Below are 26,632 nucleotides of genomic sequence, written 5' to 3' on the forward strand. Positions count from 1 at the left end.
AGGATATAATGCCCTTCCTTATCTCTTTTAATTAGATCAATTTTTGTTTTTGCTTGATCTGAGATGAAGATGGCTACCCCTGCTTTTTTGGCTTCACCTGAAGCAAAGTAGATTCTGCTCCACCCTTTTTACTTTTATTTTGAATGTATCACCCTGTTTCAGGTGTGTTTCCTGTAAACAATATATAGTAGGATTCTGGCTTTTAATCCAGTCAGTTAACTGCTTCCTCTTTATGAGGGAGTTTACCCCATTCACATTTATGGTTAGAATGACTAATTCTATATTGTTTGCCATCCTGTTAACCCCTGCTTATGCTTTTCTCCTTTCCTTCCCTCTTACCCCCCTACCCAGTATTAAACTTGTGCACCCCTCCCCACTGTGGTCTCAGCTGTTTGAGTTGCCTGCCTGGCTCTCACTGCCTGACCTCAGTCTGGGACCAGTCTGTTCGTCCCCTCCCCCAAGAAAACACAGACCTTCTCTGGCAAATTTCAAGGATGTCACCTGTTGGTGATTATTTGTGGGTTTCTTTTCCAGGCAATCATTAATTCTGAGGCTTGTCATTAAGTAAGTCCTGAGAGAAAATGTGGAGCTCAAGTAGCTATCTGCCTCCATACCGCCATCTTGGCCAGTTAATTTTCTAAGCAAATTAACTAAAGGTTTATCTCTCTTGTTGGTTTTGTTTATAAAATCAACTCAGCATTTCTTATTACTTCATTATTTTATTTACTTTCAATTTTATTAACCTTTACTTTTGTTTTCAGAATTTCTAATTTGGTATTTAATTGAGGCTTCTTTTTTTTTTTTTTTTTTTTTTTTTCTTTTTCTATTTTACTTCCATGCCAAATTCATGGATCTTTTCTTTCTCTATTTTATGCAAGAAAGCATCTACATATATAAAACTTCCCTGAAGAATGCTTTGGCTAATTTCCATGAGTTTTGTTATGTTGTCTCATTATTGTTATTCTCTCAGTTGAATTTATCAATTATGTCTATAATTTGTTGTTTCACCTCCTCATTCTTTAGGTTCCCGATTATTTTTTAATCAATTTTTCTTTGGCTCTTTATTATATCTAATTTTTTTTTTTTTGCATCATGATCTGAAAAAGATGAATTTATTATTTCTGCTTTTCTACATTTGATTTTGAGGGTTTTATGCACTAACACATGATCAATTTTTGTATAGGCTCCATGTACTGCTGTTAAAAAAAAATATTCCTTTCTATCTCCCTTCACTTTTCTCCCTGAAATTCTATCATAACTAAAATTTATAACATTCTGTTCACCTCTTTAACTTCTTTCTTATTTATTTTGTGGTTTGATTTATCTAGTTTTGAGATAGCAAGGTTGAGATCCCCAGCTAATAGAGTTTTGCTGTCTAATTCTTCTTAACTTCTTCTATAGGAATTTAAATGCTTTACAATTTGGCGCATATGTTTAATATTGATATTACTTCATTATTTATGCCACAATTTAGGAAAAAGCAGTTTCCTTCCTTATTTTTTAATTAGATTTGCTTTTGCTTTATCTAAATTCGGAATTGTTACCCCTGTGTTTTGTTGTTGTTGTTGTTGTTTGTTTGTTTGTTTGTTTTTTAATTTCAGCTGAAGCATAATAGATTCTGTTACAGACATTTAACTTTACTCTGTATGTATCACTCTCCTTTAAATGTGTTTCTTGTAAACAACACATTGCATGATTCTGGCTTTTAATTAAGTCTGCTATCCATTTCTGTTTTATGGGAGAGTTTATCCCATTCAAATTCACATTTAAAATTACTAACTCTTTATTTCCTGTCATCTTTTTTCTCCAAGCTTACACTTTTGTCTTTCCCTTCTACCTTTCCCTAGTGCTTAATATTTTGCTGCTGACCACCACCTCCCTTAAATAGTTATCTCTTTTTACAGCCCCTCCTGATTTCTTATGCCTTTCCCCTTCTCCTTTTGTTCTCCCTTCTCTTAGCCTCTTTCCTTTCTCTCTTCCTTCCTCTCCTACTTCCCTACAGGATGAGACAAGTTTCTCTGTGAGCTAACTATATCGGATATTCTCTCTTTTAGCCAAATCCAATGAGAGTACAATTCACACAATGGTCATCCCCCTCCATTCTTTCCCTCAATTGTAATAGGTCTTTTTTGCCTCTTCATGAGATGTAATTTGCTCCATTTCACCTCCCCTTTCTTCTTCCAGTACAATCTCCTTTCAAACTCTAATTACTTTTTTATATTATAACAATAAAATCAAATTATATCTACACCTCCTATGTATACCCATAAAATGTATCTCTGATATGTATACGCATATCAGAGATACATTTTTTTTTGTTTGTTTGTTTGAGGCAATTGGGGTTAAGTGACTTGCCCAGAGTCACACAGCTAGGAAGTGTTAAGTGTCTGAAACCAGATTTGAAATCAGGTCCTCCTGACTTCAGGGTTGATGCTCTATCCACTGAGCCACCTAGGTAGCCTCAGAGATACAATTCTTAAGAGTTAAACATATTATCTTCCCATGTAGGGATGTAACCATTTTAACTTTTAAAGGAAACAGTTATTTTTTTCTTTCCTTTTTATATTTTTTATGCGTCTCTGAATTTTGTATTTGAAGATCAGAGTTTCTATTCATTTCTGATCTTTTTCATCAGAAATTAATTAAATTCATCTGTTCCATTGAGGTAAAAAAAAAAACATGTATAGACAAATACATAGCTCTAATGGAAATATAGCAGTAACCTAAGGTCCTCTAAACTTAGAGGGTTATTGTTCTAACAATCTGTCTGTTAATGATTCTAAAATCTTCTCACCTTAGAATAGTTCTACAAACACTGCTAACTGTCAAACAGATTATCTGTTGGTCAGTGATAACCAAGTTCCAGAGACAATAATGAAAAGACAACCTCTCAAACCTATCTGTAAGGCATAAAATTAGCAAGTGAGTTGCTTAGTAAGTAAGATGAAGCTCTGGTCTCTGTAATTTTGTCTTTTAAATCTATTTATCTTGGTCCTTTGCTAAAATCTTTTGGAACTTAGCCTAATTCATTCAATTAGCGTGACAATTACAATAAATTTAACTCTTTGAGTTGGAGATGGATTAAAGCCTGTGAATTCTTTTAAGATACTTTGTGACTCTGATCTATTACCTCAACCTTTTGGGGTCTCTTTTTGAATCTCAACAATTTCTTCACTTTTCATCAGTATGAATATGTTTACCCAATATACACTACTGTGTGTGGACCTAGCCAACAGCTGGGGCAGGTAAGCAGTTCCCCTTATTCATTATAAATCCCCCTTTCACATCTTTATTCAATCTTAAATTTATAGTTTAAATTTGCTCCTTGGTCTAAAGAAGTTTTTTTTTTTCCTCCTTTCTCCTTTCATTGTTAGGAAATAATAATAGGCAATTCTTAAGTACCAGATAAATTTATATTGCAAAATGTAGGCTTTTAAAAATTTTTCTGGCAATATTGCTTTTTCTGTGACAATAAAAGCACTCACAAAGTTCAGTTTCCCAGTACAATGTGAACAGGAGCCAGGGCTGTTTGAGGCAGGTATGATTTGAAGAAGAGCCAAAGGGAGCAGAGCTGTTTGGATAGGGGCCAAGATATTCTCAGCTTTTGGCTTAGGTTTCTTCTCTTTATCTTTTACAGAGTCATAGTCTTATTTTTCCCTAACACAAATTCTACAAAGTTGGACCCTCAAATTAATTAAGTATTTCAACATTTGTTAAGTTTTTAGTAATTGCCTTTTCAGAAAGGCAAAGAGAAGGGGGTAAGTTCCTTATTCAACATGACTTAAATCTACTTATTTCAATGGAATAAACAATGCTCAGAATCTTTCCTCCCTTGAAATTCTTTTCTTCAGATTAGAAAAAGAGAATTTAACGTTAATGTGCGAACTTCTGAAATCTACAACATTTTAAAATAATTACCATAATTTGCAAATGTACAATAAAGATATTTTGTTTAATTTAAAATTAATTCTCTAATTCATTTATAATGATGTAAATTTCTAGAAATCAAGAAATTATTTTCCTTTCTTTGATTATCTTATTTAATCTCTATAACCCCCATCAAATTGAAAAGTTTTATGCACACATTTTTCTAAAACTTGCAGTAATTAAAAGTTCTTCAGAACAAGTTCAGGATGCATTTGGATTTTTATATATCTTAGTATAATTTGAGCACTCCATCTTTTAGTCGTCCCTTCCATCCTCTATGGAAAGCTATGCATGTTTCCAGGACAATAAGAATTTCTTTAATAGAATATTCTTAATATTATACTCTTTCACTACTCCTAGACCAAAATATATTTTTGTGGTTGTGGTGGTGGTGGTAGTAATTCTTGCTTAAAGTGTATATCCCTTCCCTAGTAAAGTGGGGATAAACCATACCTTGGTTCAAAAAAATGAGATTGATGAGGGAAACATAGCCACAAATCAGTTTCCCACAAAGCAAAAAGTATTTCCTAGGGAACCTGAATCCCTGACTTGACCTGGCTGGACTTAACCAAAAGATATGACAGGTAAAATCAGTAATAACAATGTTCAAGCTTCCAAGTGCATCAATTCATTGGCAAGGCATTAAGTTGCAGAAAATATCAGAATCAAGTTCGTAAGTTTATATATATGGTAACTTTTCCAGATATGAAACAGGATATTGTTTAATTTCCACAATTAACAAACAGGTGGAATTGATAGGAAAGTGAAGGTTGGGGCTCAAAATGGAGACAATTTTATAAAATGGAGTCAGTTTGGTTCACATAATTCCTATAATTCTCTTAATGCTTATCCTATTTTATTAGTGAAAGTAGGATTTAAACTAAGAAGTAATAGTAAAAAAAAATTGCAATCACTTCATAATTTAATCATTCTGGTGCCAAATGTAAATGGTGACATAGTGTAGTGTAAATTTTAGGATGAGAGACCTCTATCATCTAGAATTTTCCTAAGCCAAAAAGCAAGTCATTTGGAAAAAGAAAAGTGATATAAGAGCCCTCTTTACATTATTACAATAATTAAGTAGGGAAATAATATTTTACACATTTTCAAAATGCTATCTTTACCAGTTTTACTGTTGTACAGTGTAGGGTATAATACACAATTCCTTGCTGTTGCTGCTTTTTTTCTTTTAAAGAATAATTTGAATTCATTTTAATTTGTTTCTGTTTTATCTGGATTAGCAAGCCATGAGACTTCCTAAAGAAAGACTGATTGCAGGATAAATGAATAATTCCTTCATTGGGAAAGGAGAAATCATATTTGTGGCTGAATCGGCATCAATTTTTTTTATTATAACTTTTCATTGACAGAATTGACCCATTGCTTGGGTTATTTTTTACAACATTATCCCTTGCACTCACATCTGTTCTGACTTTTCACTTCCTTCCCTCCACTCCCTCCCCTAGATGGCAAGCAGTCTTATACATGTTAAATATGTTATAGCATTTCCTAGATATAATATACGTGTGCAGAACTGAAAAGTTCTCTTGTTGCACAGGGAGAATTGGATTCAGAAGATAAAAATAAACTGGGAAGAAAAACAAAAATGCACACAGTTCACACTCATTTGCCAATGTTCCTTTTCTGGGTATAGATGATTCTGTCCATCATTGATCAATTAGAACTGAATTAGATCTTCTCTTTATCGAAGATAACCACTTCCATCAGAATACACCTTCATACAGTATTGTTGTTGAAGTGTATAATGATCTCCTTGTTCTGCTCATTTCACTTAGCATCAGTTCATGTAAGCCTCTCTAAACCTCTCTGTATTCATCCTGCTGGTCATTTCTTATAGAACAATGATATTCCATAAAATTCATATACCATAATTTATTCAACCATTCTCCAATTGATGGGCATTGATTCATTTTCCAGTTTCTAGCCACTACAAAAAGGGCTGCACAAACATTTTGGCACATACAGATCCCTTTCCCTTCTTTAGTATGTCTTTAGGATATAAGCCCAGTAGTAGCACTGTTGGATCAAAGGGTATGCACAGTTTGATAACTTTTTGGGTATAATTCCAGATTGTTCTCCAGAATGGTTGGATTCGTTCACAACTCCCCCAGCAATGCATCAATAGCCCAGTTTTCCAGCATCCCCTAAAACATTCATCATTATTTTTTCCTTTCATCTTAGCCAATCTGACAGGTGTGTAGTGGTATCTCAGAGCATCTTAATTTGCATTTCTCTGATCATAGTGATTTGGAACACTTTTTCATATGAGTGGAAATAGTTTCAATTTTATCCTCTGAAAATTGTCTGTTCATATCCTTTGACCACTTATCAATTGGAGAATGGCTTGATTTCTTATAAATTAGAGTCAATTAATTCTGTATATATTTTGGAAATGAGGCCTTTGTCAGAACCTTTAACTGTAAAAATGTTTTCCCAGTGTGTTGCTTCCCTTCTAATTTTGTTTGCATTAGTTTTGTTGTACAAAAGCTTTTTAATTTGATGTACTCAAAATTTTCTATTTTGTGATCGATAATGATCTCTAGTTCTCCTTTGGTCACAACTTCCTTTTTTCCTCCACAAGTCTGAGATGTAAACTATCCTATGTTCCTCTAATTTATTTATGATCTCGTTCTTTATGCCTAAATCATGGACCCATTTTGATCTTATCTTGGTGTGTGGTGTTAAGTCCATGCCTAATTTAGCAGCATTTTTTAAAATGAACTATTTGTCATGCTTCTTTAAAGTATATTAAGCAACAGTCAAGTGATCTGAACTAACCTCCAAATGCCTTGCCTTCAAATTATCACCAAATTAATTGTGATAAAACTTTCAGTTTTGATATTTTAATGCAATAAAACCAACACTTTTATCTTATTATTATAATTTTAGTGTACAGTAATGATGGCCCTATGAACTACTACTATTAAAACTGTTAAGGCTTCTGCTGCTGCTACTACTGCTACTGCTATTACTATTACTACTTAAAGTATAAGATTTGCAGAGCACTTTTAAAATATTATTTGATTCAATCAAATTAGACCTTTGAAAGGGTAGAAATAAATTTGTGGTAATAAATGTATCAACTTACTTTTAAATTTACATTCTAATCCTTGTTTCTAAAGATGAAAAATATATCACAGGATAGCTATCTTATTGATCTTTTAAGTTCAAGTTGCCATTTCAATGTAACTAATTCATTTAAGCAACTCTGAAATATATATATATATATATACACATACATATATACATGTATATATATGCATGTATATATGTGTATATATGTCTACATGTTAGTATATCTATATCAGTATATACACATGTGTATATGCATATATACATGCATAAGCATGTGCATATTCATATACATGTAAATATATATATTGATTTTGTCAGTCAATATAGTAATCCTTGCAAAGGCTCACACCTATGCATCATATACACATACATACATGTATCATACAAAAATATATTTGTATGGGTGTGTGAATTTCTATATCAATATCTATTTTTTCCAACAGAAAGTGGCTCTACCAATAAGGAGTTTATATTCTAATATTGAAAGACACAAATAAAGAAGTAGTGAGTGGGAAAGGGAATTTTGTTTTTAAAGATGGAGAAGGTGGGAGGAATAAGCTAAGCAAATGGTTGACTGCTTTGATAATATGTGAAATGAAGCATGGTCTTATGTGTAGGATGAGCTGCAGGTATAATGGAATGATCTATACCCATTCTGTCACTAATCAACTGGACTGGTCCTTTGAATTGGAACTGCAAAGATGATTGGAAGTATGAAGTAATTCTGAAAGACCTAGTGTGGAGATAGAGTTTTCAGCATCAGGATAGAAGATGATGGCTCAGCTGTCGAAAAAAGCAATGTAAGATGAAACTTTATCTTATAAATTCCACATAATAATTATGTACATCATCAGATTATTTTATGGTGATGCTAATATGCATCAAACATCAAGTATATATATGATGTATGTATGACAAACAACATCCAAAGTGAAAGGCGTTCACATAAACACTTTAGACTTTGAAAGATATTTTGCATAAAGCTAGAAGTGACCTCAGAAGCTATTACAGTATGAGTTCCGTATTATATATAGGAGGTCCAGTTTCTAACTAAGTGATTTACCTAAGGTTATAAAGCTAGTAAATGTCAGAATTGGGGTTTGAACAATAGATAGACTTTAATAGATACATTTAATTCCAATTATCCCCACTTTGAATATATCAAATCATTCACAATCCTAAATATCCTGGATTATCTTCCAGCTTCTCTAAGGTTAAAAATATAATGGGTTACCATCAATAAGTAAGTTGAATTAGGTATTCTATCCTGGATTAAAAAAATAGGAGTAGAATATATTCAGGAAATACAAATGTCATCATCAGATTAATTATTATGATATTGGAATAGATGGTGAATCACAACTAAGGTAATAGAAGGGTAAAAAAGCAATAACTGCAAGAAATGAAATATCATCTTTGTTATAAAGTGATGATTGTGTTTCCATTAAGCAAATACACATAGTTAACAAGTAGACTGCCCCATTATATGAAAACAATTTTGCACAACAAAATCAATATAATTAAAATAAATTGAAAAACACAATAAGAAAACATTCACCAAATATAATGGATATAGACTTATTTGAAATATATTAGGAAATGCTAAATTTTTACAATGTTTTCATCCTTAAATAAATAAATTTCCAAAGTATTTACAGACAATTTTCAAAGAGAAAGACTAAAGGGTTACAAGTAAAACTTCATGACTTAGCATCGTAATATTTTGTTTTGGGTTTTACAAAAAAAGAAGCATTATTATTATTTTATATACAACATTCTAAAGATTATTACAAATATATATTCTTTTTGATAGTTGGAAAAAAATAAAATAAAACTTGATTTCATTTAAAGAAAGAATAAAGCAATAGCAAGTCATTGAGGAAAAAAAAACAATTTCACTCACAATCATAGAGTTGCAAATTAAATCAACTTTGACGTACCACATGATAACTACAAAATTACTAAAAAGTAATGAAATTTATGGATGTAAGGGAAGAATAAAGGCTTGGAATAAATGCATATGTGAATAAATTCATATCTGATGGGATTGTGCTTTCTTTACAAAGCAATTTTGTAACACTTAGTAAAAGTTTAAAAAATCATGATAACTGATTTTCCTATAATCCCATTGTTAGGAATAAACCATAATCACAATGAAATCATTAACAAACAAAAAGAGCTATTTGTAGATGATTGTAATAATAGTAATATTGCATATTTCAAAAGTGTCAAAGAAATATACATGTTCAACAGAATAAACTGTTTAATGTATTCTGATGCATTCAGGTGAAAGAATGCCAAAATGTAAATAAGTTCTTTAAAGTCCAAAAATCTTTACAAAATAAGGAAAATTTTTTAAAAAGCAAAACTAGAAAATATTACATATTAGATATACCCATATGAAAGGGAACATAAACTGTAATCAACAGACAAAGAAATCTTTTTTTTTAATTTTTATTATATATTTTTATAATATTATCCCTTGTATTCATTTTTCCAAATTATCCTCCCCTCCTTCTACTCCCTCCCCCCGATGACAGGCAATCCCATACATTTTACATGTGTTACAATATAACCTAGATAAAATACATGTGTGTAAATACCATTTTCTTGTTGCACAATAAGCATTAGATTCCGAAGGTACATGTAACCTGGGCAGACAGATATTAGTGCTAACAATTTACATTCACTTCCCAGTGTTTCTTCTCTGGGTGTAGCTACCTCTGTCCATCATTGATCAACTGGAAGTGAGTTGGATCTTCTTTATGTTGAAGATTTCCACTTCCATCAGAATACATCCTCATACAGTATTGTTGTTGAAGTGTACAGTTCTGCTCATTTCACTCAGCATCAGTTGATGTAAGTCTCTCCAAGTCTCTCTGTATTCCTCCTGCTGTTCATTTCTTACAGAGCAATAATATTCCATAACCTTCATATGCCATAATTTACCCAACCATTCTCCAACTGATGGGCATCCATTCAACTTCCAGTTTCTAGCTACAACAAAAAGAGCTGCCACAAACATTTTGGCATATACAGGTCTCTTTCCGCTCTTTAGTATTTCTTTGGGATATAAGCCCAGTAGTAGTACTACTGGGTCAAAGGGTAGGCACAGTTTGATAACTTTTTGGGCATAGTTCCAAATTGCTCTCCAGAATGGCTGGATTCTTTCACAACTCCACCAGCAATGTATTAGTGTTCCAGTTTTCCCACATCCCCTCCAACATTCATCATTATTTGTTCCTGTCATCTTAGCCAATCTGACAGGTATGTAGTGGTATCTCAGAGTTGTCTTAATTTGCATTTCTCTGATCAGTAGTGATTTGGAACACTCTTTCATATCAGTGGATATAGTTTCAATTTCTTCATCTAAGAATTGTCTTTGCATATCCTTTGACCATTTATCAATTGGAGAATGGTTCGGTTTCTTATAAATTAGGGTCAGTTCTCTATATATTTTGGAAATGAGACCTTTGTCAGAACCTTTGCTTTTAAAAATGTTTTCCCAATGTGTTACTTCCCTTCTAATCTTGTTTGCATTAGTATTGTTTATACAGAAATTTTTTAGTTTGATGTAATCAAAATCTTCTATTTTGTGATCAATAATGGTCTCTAGTTCTCCTCTGGTCATAAATTCCTTCCTCCTCTACAAGTCTGAGAGGTAGACTATCCTCTGTTCCTCTAATCTATTTATTATCTCCCTCTTTATGCCTAAATCATGGACCCATTTTGATCTTATCTTGGTATATGGTGTTAAGTGTGGATCCATATCTAATTTCTGCCATACTAATTTCCAGTTTTCCCAACAGTTTTTTCCAAATAATGAATTTTTATCCCTAATGTTGGTATCTTTGGGTTTGTCAAAGATTAGATTACTATAGATGTACCCTTTTTTTGTCCTTTGTATCTAATCTGTTCCAGTGATCTAGTCTGGTCTATTTCTTAGCCAATACCAAATGGTTTTGGTGACTACTGCTATATAATAAAGCTTTAGATCAGGTACACTTAGACCACCTTCCTCTGAGTTTTTTTTTTTTTTTTCATTAGTTCCCTTGCAATTCTCGACCTTTTATTCTTCCATATGAATTTTGTTGTGATTTTTTCTAGGTCACTGAAATAGTTTCTTGGGAGTCTGATTGCTATAGCACTAAATAAATAGATTAGTTTGGGGAGTATTGTCATCTTTATTATATTCTGCTCGGCCTATCCAAGAGCACTGAATGTCTTTCCAATTATTTAAATCTGACTTTATTTTTGTGGCAAGTGTTTTGTAATTTTTCTCATATAATTCCTGACTTTTCTTTGGTAGATGGATTCCCAAATACTTTATACTCTCAACATTTGTTTGGAATGGAATTTCTCTTTGTATCTCTTGCTGTTGCATTTTGTTAATGATATATAAAAATGCTGAGGATTTATGTGGATTTATTTTGTACCCTGCCAAGACAAAGAAATCTTATGAAAAATAGGGGAAGTAACCAAAAATTTGTGATGTTTAGTGAGTAAAATTAGTTAATTTAAGGTATTATCAGCATTGCAAGTATGATTGTATTTATAATTAATATTTTATGTTACCTTATAACATAAGTTTAAGGAATTCACCACTGATTAGAGCACTTTGCATATAATGGAAACTCAATGAATATTTCACTTTATATAATTTATGTCATTTTGTCTTGTCAAACACAAGTATCTTTGAAAGTGAGTGATATGGCACTATCCTGAAGGTCACTTCCTGTTTTAATCTTACAGTGCATTGATTCAATGATATTTTTTGTTTAACCTTCCCCATTTCCTGAGTGTGTATTTACTGTTCTCTAGAATACTTAGGTGACACAGTGGCTAGAACTATGCACCTGTAGCAAAGAATATCTTAGGTTATATCTATTCTCAAAAACTTGTTATCTTTGTGACTTTAGCTAAATCACTTAACATCTGCCCATTTTAGTTTCCAGAGGTGTGAACTGGGGAGAATAGTGAACCTACATTCATATTTTTGTTGTGAATATAGAATGAAATAAGACTTGTCAGAAGTTTTGTACAGTGTTTAGCATGCAGTGAACACTATGTAAATTTTGTTTGTTTTCTGTTTGAAACATTTAAAAATTCATGCATGGCTTCAGTAACTTTAAGGTATAAAAATAATTAAATAAGAAGAAATTATTGATGGTTTTGTATGAAAGGACAAAAATATCATTTAATCATTTAAACAATCTCTTAGCAATCCGAATAAGAGAACAAATGCAAGATTTTGCGTATTTAATATTTTACTATTTAAATTAATAATCCTAATGCCTATTTTCAGAACTTTAAAATTGAAGTTGTATTTATTCTACTAAATTGGACTCCTTAGATAAAGATTACTAAGTGCAATATAGTACGCTTTTAATTATTCTTGTTCATAGAGGATCTTTGCTGACTTCGATTAATCAAAAATAATTATATAGGTTTGGAGAAATACTACAAAGATTTTTTGAAAGGGGAATTTATTATTCTAATTATTTTTGTACCAAAACTGATACCCAAATTGTTGTATTTTGCCATCTTTAAGTCATATACCAAGTCATGGTCCTGGAAGGATTCCCAAGAATATTTTGTAAGTAGAAGCAACATATAGTCTTTGAGAATTAGATGGGGAGGGTTGTGGAGGCAAGATGATGAAGAATAGACAGGCCTTTGTTTGACCTTTTTTTGGTTTCCCTCAAATCAATACCAGATCAACCTCTGAATTGGCTTTGGAATGACAGAACCCACAAATATCTGAAGTGTAACTAATTTCTGGCAGGAAATATTTTGGAAAAATTCAGGAATGATCTTTCTCAAACAGGCAATGAGGGATGCAGATCCAAACAAACAGAAGCCCAGAGCAGAAAGGGCTCCATATACCGAGGAATATAGTCGAAGACTCTTAGCTAAAATGTAGCAAGGTTGGCTACTCCCTCCTGGCTTAGAAGCCAATGGATCAGCAGATTAGCTGTAAGACCTGCAACACAACTGTAGATGAAAATAGTGAATCCCAGAACCCAAGCATAACAAGGAGAACTTGGCCATACCCATCTAGCACTGGAAGGAAGCCAGGAGCACCAGCCCCAGGGCAGTGTGAAGACATTGTCAGTTGTAGAGAAACTCTGGGATAATTTTTTGCCCTCAATTTTAAAAATGAGCAAAAAAGCAGAAAGAACTCTAGTCATAGATATCCATTGTGGAGACGAAGAAGAATAGACATCAAATCCTGAGGACGATAAAGGCAAAATGTCTCCAGATGAAGCCTCAAAGAGCAATATAAGTTGTTTTCCAAATCAAAAGACTGTTTTGGAAGAATTAAATAAGAATTTTAAAATACAGAAGAAAAATAGGGAAAGAAAATAAGACATCAGTTAAGGAAACACAGAAATTGTCTGAAGAAAACCACCCCTTGAAAAATAGCTTGGTGAAATAGAAAAATAAAATATTTCCTTGAAAAAAAAAGAATTTGTGGAATGGAAAAAAAAAAAAAACACAGAAACAAAATGAAATGACTCATTTAAAAGTTAAATTGGGGCAGGGAGGGGAGTGGAGCCAAAAAGGCAGAGAGCAGATGAAACTTTCTGTGACCTCCTCTGACTTCTCAAACCATAGTAGATTGAGCCTCTAAATTGTCTTTGGAGTTACAAAACCCACAAATATTTGGAGTACAACACATTTCCAGGAAAAGATATATTGTAAGAATTTCAGAACAGGTTGGTTTCAAATGGGTAGGGGAACAGTCTGCTAACCCAGACCAAAACACAGGGGGGCTAGAGCAAGGAGCTGGAATTGGGAAGGATAAGAACAATGCAGATTCCATGAAATTAGGAGCTTTCTTTGAGTCTCTTAGACTACTCCGTCCAGCTTGTGAGTGTGGTCTAGAAGATTTGCTACAAAGGGCAAATTGTAAACCATTGATGACAATTTTGTTAGTTTCACAAATGAAAAAGGAGAACTTTCTACAAAGAAAAGGAAATTAGAGGAATAATTAGGAGTTGTTTTGCCCTACTATATTCCAATAAATTTGATAATCTAAGTGAAATGGAGATATATATACAAAAATATAGATTGCCCAGGTTAACAGAAGAGTAAACAAATTATTAAAATATTTCCATCTTAGAAAAAGAAATAGAGCAAACTATGAATCAACTCAAGAAAAAATCTCCAGGACAAGATGACTTTATATGTGAATTCTACCAAACATTAAAAAAATTAATTCCAATACTATATAAACTATTTGAAAAAATAGGGAAAGAAGGACTCCTACCAAATTTCTCTTATGACACAGATATGGTGCTGATAGCTCAACCAGGTAGGGTGAAAACAGAAAAAGAAAATTATAAACCAATTTCTGCAATGAATGTTCATGCAAAAATATTAAATAAAATATTAGTAATGAGATTACAGAAAGTCATTTGCAGGCTAATGCACTGTGATCAAGTAGTATTTATACCAAAAGTTCAGAACTGGTTCAGTATTAGGAAAGTGACTAGCATAATGCACTATATCAATAACCAAACTAACAAAAATGATATGATTATCTCAATAGATGTAGCAAAAACATTTAATAAAATCCAACACTCATTCCTATTTAAAAAAACACTAGAGATTATAGGAATAAGTTGAATTTTCCTTAAAATGATCAGTAGCATGTATTTAAAATCATCAGCAAGCATCATATGTAATGGCGACAAACTAGAACCATTCCCAATAAGATCAAGAGTGAAATAAGGTTGCCCACTATAATCATTAATATTCAATAATGTATTAGAAATGTCAGCTTTGATAATGAGAAGAAAAAGAAATTAAAGGAATTAGAGTACATAATGAGAAAATCAAATTATCACTCTTTGCAGATGATAAAATCAACTAACAAACTACTAGAGAATCAACTAAAAACTACTAGAAACAATTCACAACTTTAGTAAAGTTGCAGGAATGAAACACATGAAACACCAGCATTTCTATATATTATCTATATATTATTATATACATTGTGGATCACAACATAAAATTCTCTCTGTTTTTGATGTTGTTCACTTGCATTTGGTTTTTTTTACTCATTTTCTTTCCTTTTTGATATCCCTTTCCTTGTTTAATAAGGGAATCGTATAAATATCTTTTCAATTATTGGATTTAACATATAAAAGATGTATTGGATTACTTGCCATCTAGGGGAGGAGATGGGGGAAAGGAGAGGAAAAACTTAAACACAAGGCTATGCAAGGGTCAATGTTGAAAAATTATCTGTGCATTGTTTGAAAAAAAAGCTTTATTAAAAAAAAAGAAAATAAAAAGCTTTAAATAAAAAAAAAGTTCAATTGGTCAAATGCAAAAGGAGATTGAAAAACAAACAGAAGAATATAATTCGCAAAAAGTTAGAATTGAACAAATGGTAGGGAATGACTCAATATATATATATTTCTATATATTACCTTTTTTTTTTCCCCCTGAGGCTGGGGTTAAGTGACTTGCCCAGGGTCACACAGCTAGGAAGTGTTAAGTGTCTGAGACCAGATTTGAACTCGGGTCCTCCTGAATTCAAGGCTGGTGCTCTATCCACTATGCCACCTAGCTGCCCCCTATTTCTATATATTATCAACAAAGTCCAGCAGCAAGACATATAAAAAGAAATTCCATTCAAAATAACTGTCAATAGCATAAATATTTTATAATTTATCTGCCAAAGAAAATCAGAAACTATATGAAAACAACTACAAAACAGTTTCCACACAAATAAAGTCAGATCTAATCAGTTGCAAAAATATCAAGTGACCAAGGATAGGCCAAGCTAATATAAAAATTATAATATTACCTAAATTAACCTACTTATTTAGTGCCATACCAATCAAACTCCCAAGAAATAATAATATTTGAAAATAATATGGAAAAATAATAACAATGTTCATTGGAAGAAAAAAAGTCGAGAATTCCAAGCCAATTAATGGGAAAAAAATTTTTTTTTAATATTTTAAATGTACCTTATTTTCTTTTCTTTTCTTTTTTTTTTAATTTTTTATTTTATTTTATAATTATAACATTTTTTGACAGTACATATGCATGGGTAATTTTTTACAACATTATCCCTTGCACTTGACTTCTATTCAGATTTTTTTCCCTTCCTCCCCCAACCCCCTCCCCCAGATGGCAAGCAGTCTTATATATGTTAAATATATTACAGTATAATTTAGATACAATATATGTGTGTAGAACCGAATTTTTTTTTGTTGCACAGGAAGAATTGGATTCAGAAGGTAAAAATAACAGTTTACATTCATTTCCCAGTGTTCCTTTTCTGGATGTAGCTGGTTCTGTCCATCATTAATCAATTGGAATTGGATTAGCTCTTCTCTATGTTGAAGAAATCCACTTCCTTCAGCATACATCCTCGTACAGTATCATTGTTGAAGTGTATAATGATCTTCTGGTTCTGCTCGTTTCACTCAGCATCAGTTGATGTAAGTCTCTCCAAGCCTCTCTGTATTTCTCCTGTTGGTCATTTCTTATAGAACAATAATATTCCATAACATTCATATACCATAGTTTACCCAACCATTCTCCAATTGATGGACATCCATTCATCTTCCAGCTTCTAGCCACTATGAAAAGGGCTGCCACAAACATTTTGGCACATACAGGACTCTTTCCCTTCTCTAGTAGTTCCTTGGGGTATAAGCCCAGTAGTAGTATGGCTGGGTCAAAGGGTATGCACATTTTGATAACTTTTTGGGCATAATTCCAGATTGCTCTCCAGAATGGTTGGATTCTTTCACAACTCCACCAACAATGCATCAGTGTCCCAGTTTTCAATGGGAAAAAAAATTGACAATGAAGGTGGCTTAGCTGTGTCAAACTTAAATTTATTTTATAAAACAGTGGTCATCAAAGCCATTTAGTACTGACTAAGAAATAGAGTCAAAACTACATGAATGTAGTGTTTGACACGCCCAAAAACCCCATCTTTTGGCATAAGAACTCAGTATTTAACAAAAACTGCTAGGATAATTGGAAACTGGTATAGAAAAAAACTAAGCATTGACCCACATCTAAAACCAAATTCCAAGATTAAATCAATAGGGATTCATGATATAGACATAAAAAGTGATATTATAAGTAAATTAGAAGAACATAGGATAGTTTACATCTCAGATCTGTGGAGAAGGAAGGAAGGAATTTGTGTCCAAAGAAGAACTGAAACGCATAATTGGACACCAAACAGATAGTTTTGATTATATTAAGTTAAAATGATTTTTCTACAACCAAAACTAATGCAGACAAAATTAGAAGGGAAGCAATAAATTTGGAGAAACATTTTTACAGTTAAGGGTTCTGATAAACGCCTCATTTCTAAAATATAGACAATTGACTCAATATAAGAATTCAAACCATTCTCCATTGATTAATGGTTAAAGCATTTGAACAGACAATTTTCAAATTAAGAAATTAAAACCATTTCTAATAATATGAAAAGTTGTTCTAAATCACTATTGATCAGAGAAATGCAAATTAAGACAACTCTGACATACCACTACATACCTCTCAGATTAGCTAAGATGACAGGAAAAGATATGATTGAATGTTGGAGGAGCTGTTGGAAAACTGAGACACTGATACATTGTTGGTGGAGTTGTGAATGGATCCAGCCATTCTTGAGAGCAATTTGGAACTACGCTCAAAAAATTAGAAAACTGTGGATATCATTTGATCCAACAGTGTTTCTACTCAGCTTGTATCCTAAAGAGATCTTAAAGGAGGAAAAAAGGACACAGATGGGCAAAAATGTTTGTGGCTCCCCTTTTTATAGTGTCAAGAAACTAGAAACTGAGTGGATGTTCATCAGTTGAATAATGACTAAATAAGTTATGGTATACAAATGTTATGGAATATTATTGTCCTATAAGAAACAATCAGAAGGATGATTTTAAAGAGGCCTGGAGAGACTTATATGAACAAATATAAAGTGAAATAAGCAGAACCAGAAGATCATTGTATATGACAACATCAATATTATATGACTGAATTCTGATGAATATGACTCTTCAACAATGAGTTGGTTGATTCCAGTTCCAATAACCTTGTGATAAAGAGAACTATCTACACCCAGAGAGAGGACTGTGGGAATTGATTGTGGATCACAACATAAAATTCTCTCTGTTTTTGATGTTGTTCACTTGCATTTTGTTTTTTTACTCATTTTCTTTCCTTTTTGATATCCCTTTCCTTGTGTAACAAGGGAATTGTATAAATATCTTTTCAATTATTGGATTTAACATATAAAAGATGTATTGGATTACTTGCCATCTAGGGGAGGAGGTGGTGGAAAGGAGAGGAAAAACTTAAACACAAGGCTATGCAAGGGTCAATGTTGAAAAATTATCTGTGCATTATTTGAAAAAAAAAGCTTTATTAAAAAAAGAAAATAAAAAGCTTTAAATAAAAAAAAAGTTCAATTGGTCAAATGCAAAAAGAGATTGAAAAGCAAACAGAAGAATATAATTCGCAAAAAGTTAGAATTGAACAAATGGTAGGGAATGACTCAATGAGATATCAAGAATTATTCATATGAAAATAATAGAAGACTCAATTTTAAAAAGCAAAACAAGAAAAAACAAATAAAAATCTAAATAAAAGTTAAATATCTCATAAGAAAAACAACTGATCTGGAAAATATATCCAGGATAGACAATGTAAGAATTATTGGATTATCTGAAACCCAAAATGAAAAAAAGAGCCTAGACAACATCATCAAGGAAAGCTGCCCTGGTGTCCTGCAATCAGAGGGTAAAATAATCATTAAAAGAATCCACCAACAATCTCCTGAAAGAGAACCCAAAATGAAAATTGGTAGAAAAATTCCAGAATTATCAGATCCAGGAAAAGAAGCTGCAAAAAGCTATCAAAAAAGCAGTTGAAATATTGAGGAGCCACAATCACAATTATCCTGGACTTAGCAGCTTTCACTTTCAAGGGAGACAGTCCTGGAATGTGATATTCTGAAGGTCAAAGGACCCTGCACTACAGCCAAGACTCAACTATTTCAAAAACTAAGCATTATTTTTCAGGAGAAAAGATGGACATTCAATCAATAAGGTGAATTTCATTTCTTTTTTATGAAAAGATTACAGCTCAATAGAAAACTTGATCTCCAAATAAAGCAGAAAGAGAAGCATAAAAGATAAAAAGGGGAGAAAAACAATGTTTTTAAATGTTAAATGTTTACAACCCCATATGTGAAGATATTTTTAGCTCTTGAAAAATGTATCTTTGTTAGGGATATATTTAGATGGCATAGGTATAATTTGACTTTACTTTGATGATATAAAATATAAACTAAGGCTAAAAAGGGATTGTACTGAAAGAAGAATAAAGATGAGTTAAAATGGAGTAAATTACATCACATGAAGAGGCAAAACAAAAGCCTATTAGAGTTGAGGGGGAAAAAAGGGAGGTAGATGAACATTTTGTTAATCTGAAGTAAATTATACATTTATTTTGATAAAGAAACTTGTATCATTCTAAAGGGAAGCAGGAAGTGAAAAAGGGAAAGAAAAAGGGAGGCTGATAGAAAGGAGTACAGAAGTAAAAGGGAAAGTGCTAAGAAAGGGGGATCACTTGTAAAAAGGGAGAGCTGTGTGTAGCCAGAGGCAAAACACTAGTGAGGAGGGGAAGGAGGAAAGTAAAAAGAAAAGCATAATTTGGGGGAAATAAGATGGCAGGAAATAACAGAGTTAGTCATTTGAACTATGAATGTGTATAGAATAAAATCTCTGATAAATTATAATTGGTTAGCCGACTAAATTAAAAGCTCAATTCCCACCATATGTGGTGTATAAGAAACACATTTTAAGTAGAGTGATACATAAATTATATAGATAAAAGATTGGGACAAAATATATTATGTTTAAACTGAAGTAAACAAAAAAGCAGGGATAGCAAACATAATCTTTCAGATCAAACAAAAGCAAAAATAAATCTAATTAAAATGATAAGGATAGAAAAATATATTTTGCTAAAGGGCAACATAGATAATGAATTAATATCAATACTAAACATATACCATTTGGTATACCATCCGAATTCCTAGAGGAGATGTTATGTGAGCTGCAAGAAGAAACAGACAGCAAAATTATCCTGGTGGGGGATCTCAACCTTGCTCTCTCAGAAGTAGATAAATAAAACTATAAAATAATAAGAAAGAAGTTAAGACGGTAAATAGAATTTTAGAAAAATTAGATGTGATAGACCTGTAGAGAAAATTATAGAGATACAGAAAGGAATATTCTTTTCTCCATGTACTACTGTACATGAAACCTTCACTAAAATTGGACATGTATTGGGGAATTAAAACTCTCAAAATCAAATGCAGAAAAGAAGAAATAATAAATGCATCCTTTTCAGTTCATGATGCAATAAAAATTACATGCAATAAAGTGCAAAAAAATACACTAAAATTTAATTGAAAACTAAATAATCTAATCCTAAACAATACATGAAACAATAAATCATAGAAACAATTGATGATTTCATCCAAGAGAATGACAATAATGCAACACTACATCAAAATTTATGGGATGCAACCAAAACAGTTAGGGGGAATAAAATAGAGGATGAGAAGATCAATTGAGTGGGCATTCAACTAAAAATAGCTAGAAAAAGAACAAATTAAAATCCCCCAATTAAATACCAATTTTAAAATTCTGAAAATAAAAATGGCATTAACAAAATTTAAAGTAAGAAAGGTAGTAAATTACTAAACAAAATCAAGAGTTGGTTTTTATTAGGGAATCCCCAAAATAGATAATATTTTAGTTAATTGTATTATAAAAAGGAAAGAAGAAAATAAAATTGCTAATATCAAAAATGAAAATTGTGAACTTAAAACTTGACCATTATAATTGAACTAAAGACAAAATTTGACAAACATATTATTTCAATATAATTTTTTTTCTGTTTTAAAGATAAGGATTTGGAGATGGTAATTCATCTATTTATTTCAGGAGAATTCCTACTTCAAAATCAATAAAACTGAGTAAATTTTAGTCTCAAAGTAAATCTAGGGATTGAGTCATAATGGTTTGGTAAGTGATAAAACCCCAACCAACTCCTCTAACATTCTCTTCCAAGTCATTTTAAAATGATTCCTCAAATGAAATTCTGGAGCCATACAATGGACTGAATTAAAATAATTAATCATGGAAACTACATTTTATTAAAAGGTATCATGGGAAATGAAGTAATATCAAAAACTCTATAGTAATATTGTTTTATAAAGGCCTTATTTCTCAAATATATAAAGAAGGGAGCCAAATTTATAAAAAAGAATAAATCATTCTCCAATTGATAAATGTCCAAGGAATATGAACAAGTAATTTTCAGCATGATAATTCAAAGCTATCCATAGGAAAAATGCTCTAAATCAATATTGATTAGAAAAATGCAAATTAAATTAATTCTGATGTACCATCTCACAGCTTCCAGAAATGACAAATTATGGAGGGTATCTGGGAAAAATAGGTATACTAAAGAATTGGTAGAGTGAATTGATTTGACCAATCTGGAAAATAATTGGGAATTTTGTTCAAATGGCCATAAAACTGCATTTCTATTGACTTAACAATACTACTACTAATGATAGGTCTGTAACCCAAAGAAATCAAAGAAAAAGACATTTAAAAAAAAGAATAGATTTACATCAATTGGAGAATGACTGACCAAATTGTGGCGTATGATTGAGATGGAATATTATTGTACTAAAAGAAATGATAAGCAAGGTGGTTTCAGAAAAACCTGGGAAGACATATATGATCTGATCCAAAATGAAGTGAGCAGAACTAGGAAATCATGGTACACAGTAACAACAATATTATAATAGAAATCAACTTTGAAAGATTTAGTTCCTCTGATGGATACAATGATCCAAAACAAAATCTGAAAATCACCATCAACTTGCAAAGGAGTTTAAAAGATGCAAAATAATGAAATGAGTAACACTAGACAATGAATTTGGCCCCTGAGCCATAGTTTTCCAACACTGATTTACAGAATTGAGAAAGTAAATGACTTACTTACACTTACTTACTTGAAGTATGTCAAATTTCAGTCTTGAACTTAGATATTTTAAAGTTAGGGGCTGGCTCCCTAGCCACTCAGTCAATGATGCTGAAGAACCCAATCAATCACAGATAGTTGGGCTTGTTGCTAGATTTGATCTTTTACTGCTTGGCAGAACCTCACTGAGCATACACACTGATAGCTAAATCATAAAGAACCTAGGACTACCTCTCTCCCTATAATGAGGTACTACAGGAAAACTTGCATGAAGATTTCTAATAGAAGCCCCAAAATGCTTGTTTTATAAAGTATAAGATTTGCCTTTAGATGTGTCTATATAAAATTAATGTAATCCATTGAAAATTAAAAATCAAACCAGACATATTGTGGGGAGTGGGGCATTGTATATTCCACAAAATAAATTGTTTAATTTTCAGAAAATTAAGAGATTTTGAGATCACATCAGTAAAATCTTTGTGAGACGGGGTGGAAAGTATATTTTGGACTTCCTGTTGCACTTTTAATAAAACTATTCACAAAAGTTCCCAAGTTGCTAATAATCAGATTAATAAACTAAGAAATATAAGAATATAATGAACATAAGGAAAATAAGAAATGTAAAACAGTGATTCAAAAAAGATATTCCATTCTCTTTGCAGTTCAGGTAAGGAACAATATGTATCAATCGTTTGGACTGGACCTGAGGAATTCCAATCCATGAAGCTATATGGTCTATAAGAGAAGATGTGGAGATAAGAAACCACAGTGATACCATATTTGAAGCAGTAATAAAGTATGCTACATATGGGGATTTATCAAAAGCATTGAACCTCTTAACATTTTTGTTTCTTTGTTTGTTTTTTAAGTTCTCTGCTCCTATAAGAAAGGTATGTTCATGAAATTGAATGAACTGTATCTATGCCAATATATTGTTGAGACTCACTGAATTTCTTCACTTTCCATTTTCCTTTATCTTTGTCTGGCAACCTGTTGGCATTATTCAATCATAGTTAGCTATTTGTCTAAATTTGCTAATTATTTCAATTCTGTTTTTATTGACTTTTATAGTAAAGATAAAGGAATCTTAATTATCATCAAAAGTCTTTCTTTTCATAAAAAGTTTACAATGAGTAAAGTAACAGGACTTATTTGAATTCATATATGCACACACATTCATATTATTAAATTAAAAAGTAATTTTGTCTGTGGTTTTCATCTTTTTATTTTTTTATTATTAACCACCTATATTTTAAAGAATCTTTGCAGAGAAAAGAAATCACATGAATCTAGGCAAAAAAAAAAAAAAAAAAAAAAAAAAAACACTTTAGTTAAAATTCAGGAATTAATCTCTTTATTTTAGCTCAGTCACTTTAAAGCAAATAGAGACAAACTTTACTCCCTCTTTTCAACACAGACAAAAGTAAGTGGGATGAAAGGGAAAATAAGAGTGCCAGCTATAGTAGGTGATTACAAATATGGTCTGGAAGAAATTTACCTCTTTCTGGAGCAAAGTGAGAACATCCTTCTGAGCTTAATTTTGCCAGTGTCACCTATTTTTTTTAAACTGTAAATCTTAAAGAATGTCATCAGGACTATTACCTTCCCCCATCAGAATCTAGCCACAATAATAATGGTTTGAAGTTATAAAGTGATTTAAGGTTTCTAATGTATTTTACGTTCTTTATATAATTTGATCCTAATAACAAGTTCCAAGATAAAACTATTTTTATCTTATTTTCAAAAATCATTGAGTTATGTTCATCAATTTACCAGAGACTACTTTGTTGTGATTTTTTCTCATGTACTTGGTGATTCTCCATGCCAACACATCACTTCCCATTCACTATAATTGTCAGTGATGAGCTGTATGAAGTATTCCTTAAAATCATATTCTTAAAATGTCAAATAGTAGACAAATTAGCATTTTGTCATAGAAATAGCTCCCTGAGATCCCTAGGAATTATTTCTGTAGCTTACTATGAGATCTACATGTAGGCTTTGAGCACAACTGCTTGGCAATAGTTCAGGCAAAATCAAACCATCTTTTTTGAAAGCATCACAGGACAAAACCAGCTGGTTTCTGTATACACCCAATCAATATAGTTTAGTTATCACTTCATTATAAGTTGTTCGTAAAAATAGAAAATTATCTATCTCATTTTAAAATAATATCCTAAAATAGGTAACAACAGTAGAAGTAGAATAAAAGCAAACATACATATCTTGAATTGCATTTAAGTAGCATTTGGTTTATATAATTGAGCATATTCTCTCTTTACCTCTTAGTCTTATTTTGAAAACATCTTATTTAGTTAGCTACCAATGCACTGTTTTTTAATTTATTTTAGGAAATTCTAAAGATTGTTATTTTTTTTTTCTACATGATAACCATAGTCTGCAACCTCAGTACCATGGAATTTTCAGTATATGTTTGAATATGTAAACAATATTATAATTTATTGGTAGTGGCTATGTTATTTTCAGTGGAACTATTCATTTTGTTTTAATAAATGAATTATGAGTAAAGCCTGTGCCAAAATAATGTTGCCAAAGAATTCTTATATTGCAGGGAAAAATAGATGGTCTTAAATACATTTTTAAAAATGGTTTTAATTTTCAGGATGCTAATAAACATGCCATTGGTTGGCAAGATACTTCCATAATCAGACAGATGGGACAAATCACTTTCCTGCATTTACAATGAAAGTAATATGCTCATTGTGACATCCTCAAGAACATGGACTCTTCAACTTTTGCATCCCATTTTGTGTTTCTCAAACACATATTTTGATGCAGAAGATATTTTTCCTCCACTATAGTATGGATGTTATTATTAACAGTTCAAGAAATGTGACAGCTGGTCTAATATAACACTAGTATTGAATTTTGTGTTTATATCACAACCATCCCTAGATGTAACCTCCCTCGTTAAAAGATAAAGAATGAAAAAGGAAATGCAATTTATGCAAAAGTTATATTTAGCAATAATATTTAATATGATGTCTCATCTGTCCTTCACCTTCTACAAAGAGGAAGCTTAAGTTTCATTATTTGTCTTCCAAAAGGAAGATTACCCAGAATTTTCTTATGAATATGTTTTGATTTACATTATTATGACATTTGTCTACATAATCCTACTGTTTCTGATTATTTCAGTCTGTATCAGTTCACATCAATTTTCTGATTTTTCCCAAATTTCTCAGCTACATGATAATATTCAACAATGAACATTATTTTGAAATACTGTTCCATCTTCAAAGCATTATGTGATGAAGCAACTGTAGAGAAATAATTATGAACCATAGTACCTCCTAATTCCTAGTGTAATAGGAGACACACATTTTTTTTTTTGGTATAGTCAATGTAGGAATTTAGTTTGCTTGCACAAACATATTTGTCACCTGTATATATTCCATGTTGGAATGGGAAGTAGTGGTATGAAGAGGAAAAAAAAAGAAAAGTAAATAGGATTTAAATTAAACCATTTATTAAAATACAATACTACATAATATTTCTATATTGTCAGTAAATATTAATCAATTAGAACATACTTCCATTAAAGCAAATATTGAGTTTATTCATTAAATTTATGTAAATATATTTCTTATGTATTTAGATGGAACAAGGCAATATTTAAAAAATTCTCAGCACATTGCTTGATACATTATAGAATGTTAATTCCTTTATAATTTCACAAACATGAAGAGTTTGTCATTTGGAAATTTTATCTTATTGAAATCAAATGCTATAAGCAAAAGGAGAAAGTAGGCATCCTCAGTATACAGAGGCAATGTAAACAAGAAGAGGAAAAAAATTAATGGGCATGAATAAGATTTTATGGCAGAGAAATGAAGGTGAAAATAAGATAACCCCACAGTATGAGTAAATAAAATTACACGTAATAAAGAGACAGGAGAAAATAGACCAAACATTAATTGGAAACAATTTATAAGAAATCAAGCCATTCTCCAATTGATAGTCAAAAGATATAAACAGATTTTTTTTCAGATAAATAAATTACAACTATTTCTAGTCATATGAAAAGGTCTATTGATTAAAGAAATGCTAATTAAAACAACTCTGAGGTACCATTACATATCTATCAGATTTGCTAAAATTTCAATAGAAGATAATGACAAATGTTGGAAGGGATGTGGGGAAACTGGGACATTAATGCATTGTTAGTGGAGTTATGGACTGAATCAAGCATTCTGGAAAGCTGTTTGAAACTATGTAAAAGGAATATCCACCTGTGCATACCATTTGATCCAACAGCTTCTGTACTGGGTCTGAATTCCAAAGAGATCATAGAGAAAGGAATGAGAATTTCATATGCAAAAATGTCTGTAGCAGCACTTTATGTAGTGACAAGAAACTGGAAATAGAAAGATTGTATGTCTACCAACTGGAGAATGGTTGAATAAGTTATGGTATTTGAATGTTATGGGATATTTTGTTCTATAAGAAAAGATCAGCAGAATGTTTTTAGAGAGGCTTGTAAAGATATACATGAACAAATATTAAGTGAATTGAGCAGAACCAGGAAAACATT

At 31.6% G+C, this 26,632-nt stretch overlaps 1 long non-coding RNA gene across 1 annotated transcript; it reads left to right on the top strand.

Moving 5' to 3' along the window:
• The first annotated feature begins 2,824 nt into the window (after positions 1-2,824).
• Positions 2,825-24,619, top strand: LOC141559636 (uncharacterized). The gene is made up of 2 exons (XR_012487512.1): positions 2,825-2,922; positions 22,740-24,619. It is a non-coding gene; the product is annotated as an uncharacterized LOC141559636 (long non-coding RNA).
• The last annotated feature ends 2,013 nt before the right edge of the window (positions 24,620-26,632 follow it).

The sequence above is a fragment of the Sminthopsis crassicaudata genome, chromosome 3 (assembly GCF_048593235.1).
Source record: "Sminthopsis crassicaudata isolate SCR6 chromosome 3, ASM4859323v1, whole genome shotgun sequence".
Lineage (NCBI taxonomy): Eukaryota > Metazoa > Chordata > Mammalia > Dasyuromorphia > Dasyuridae > Sminthopsis > Sminthopsis crassicaudata.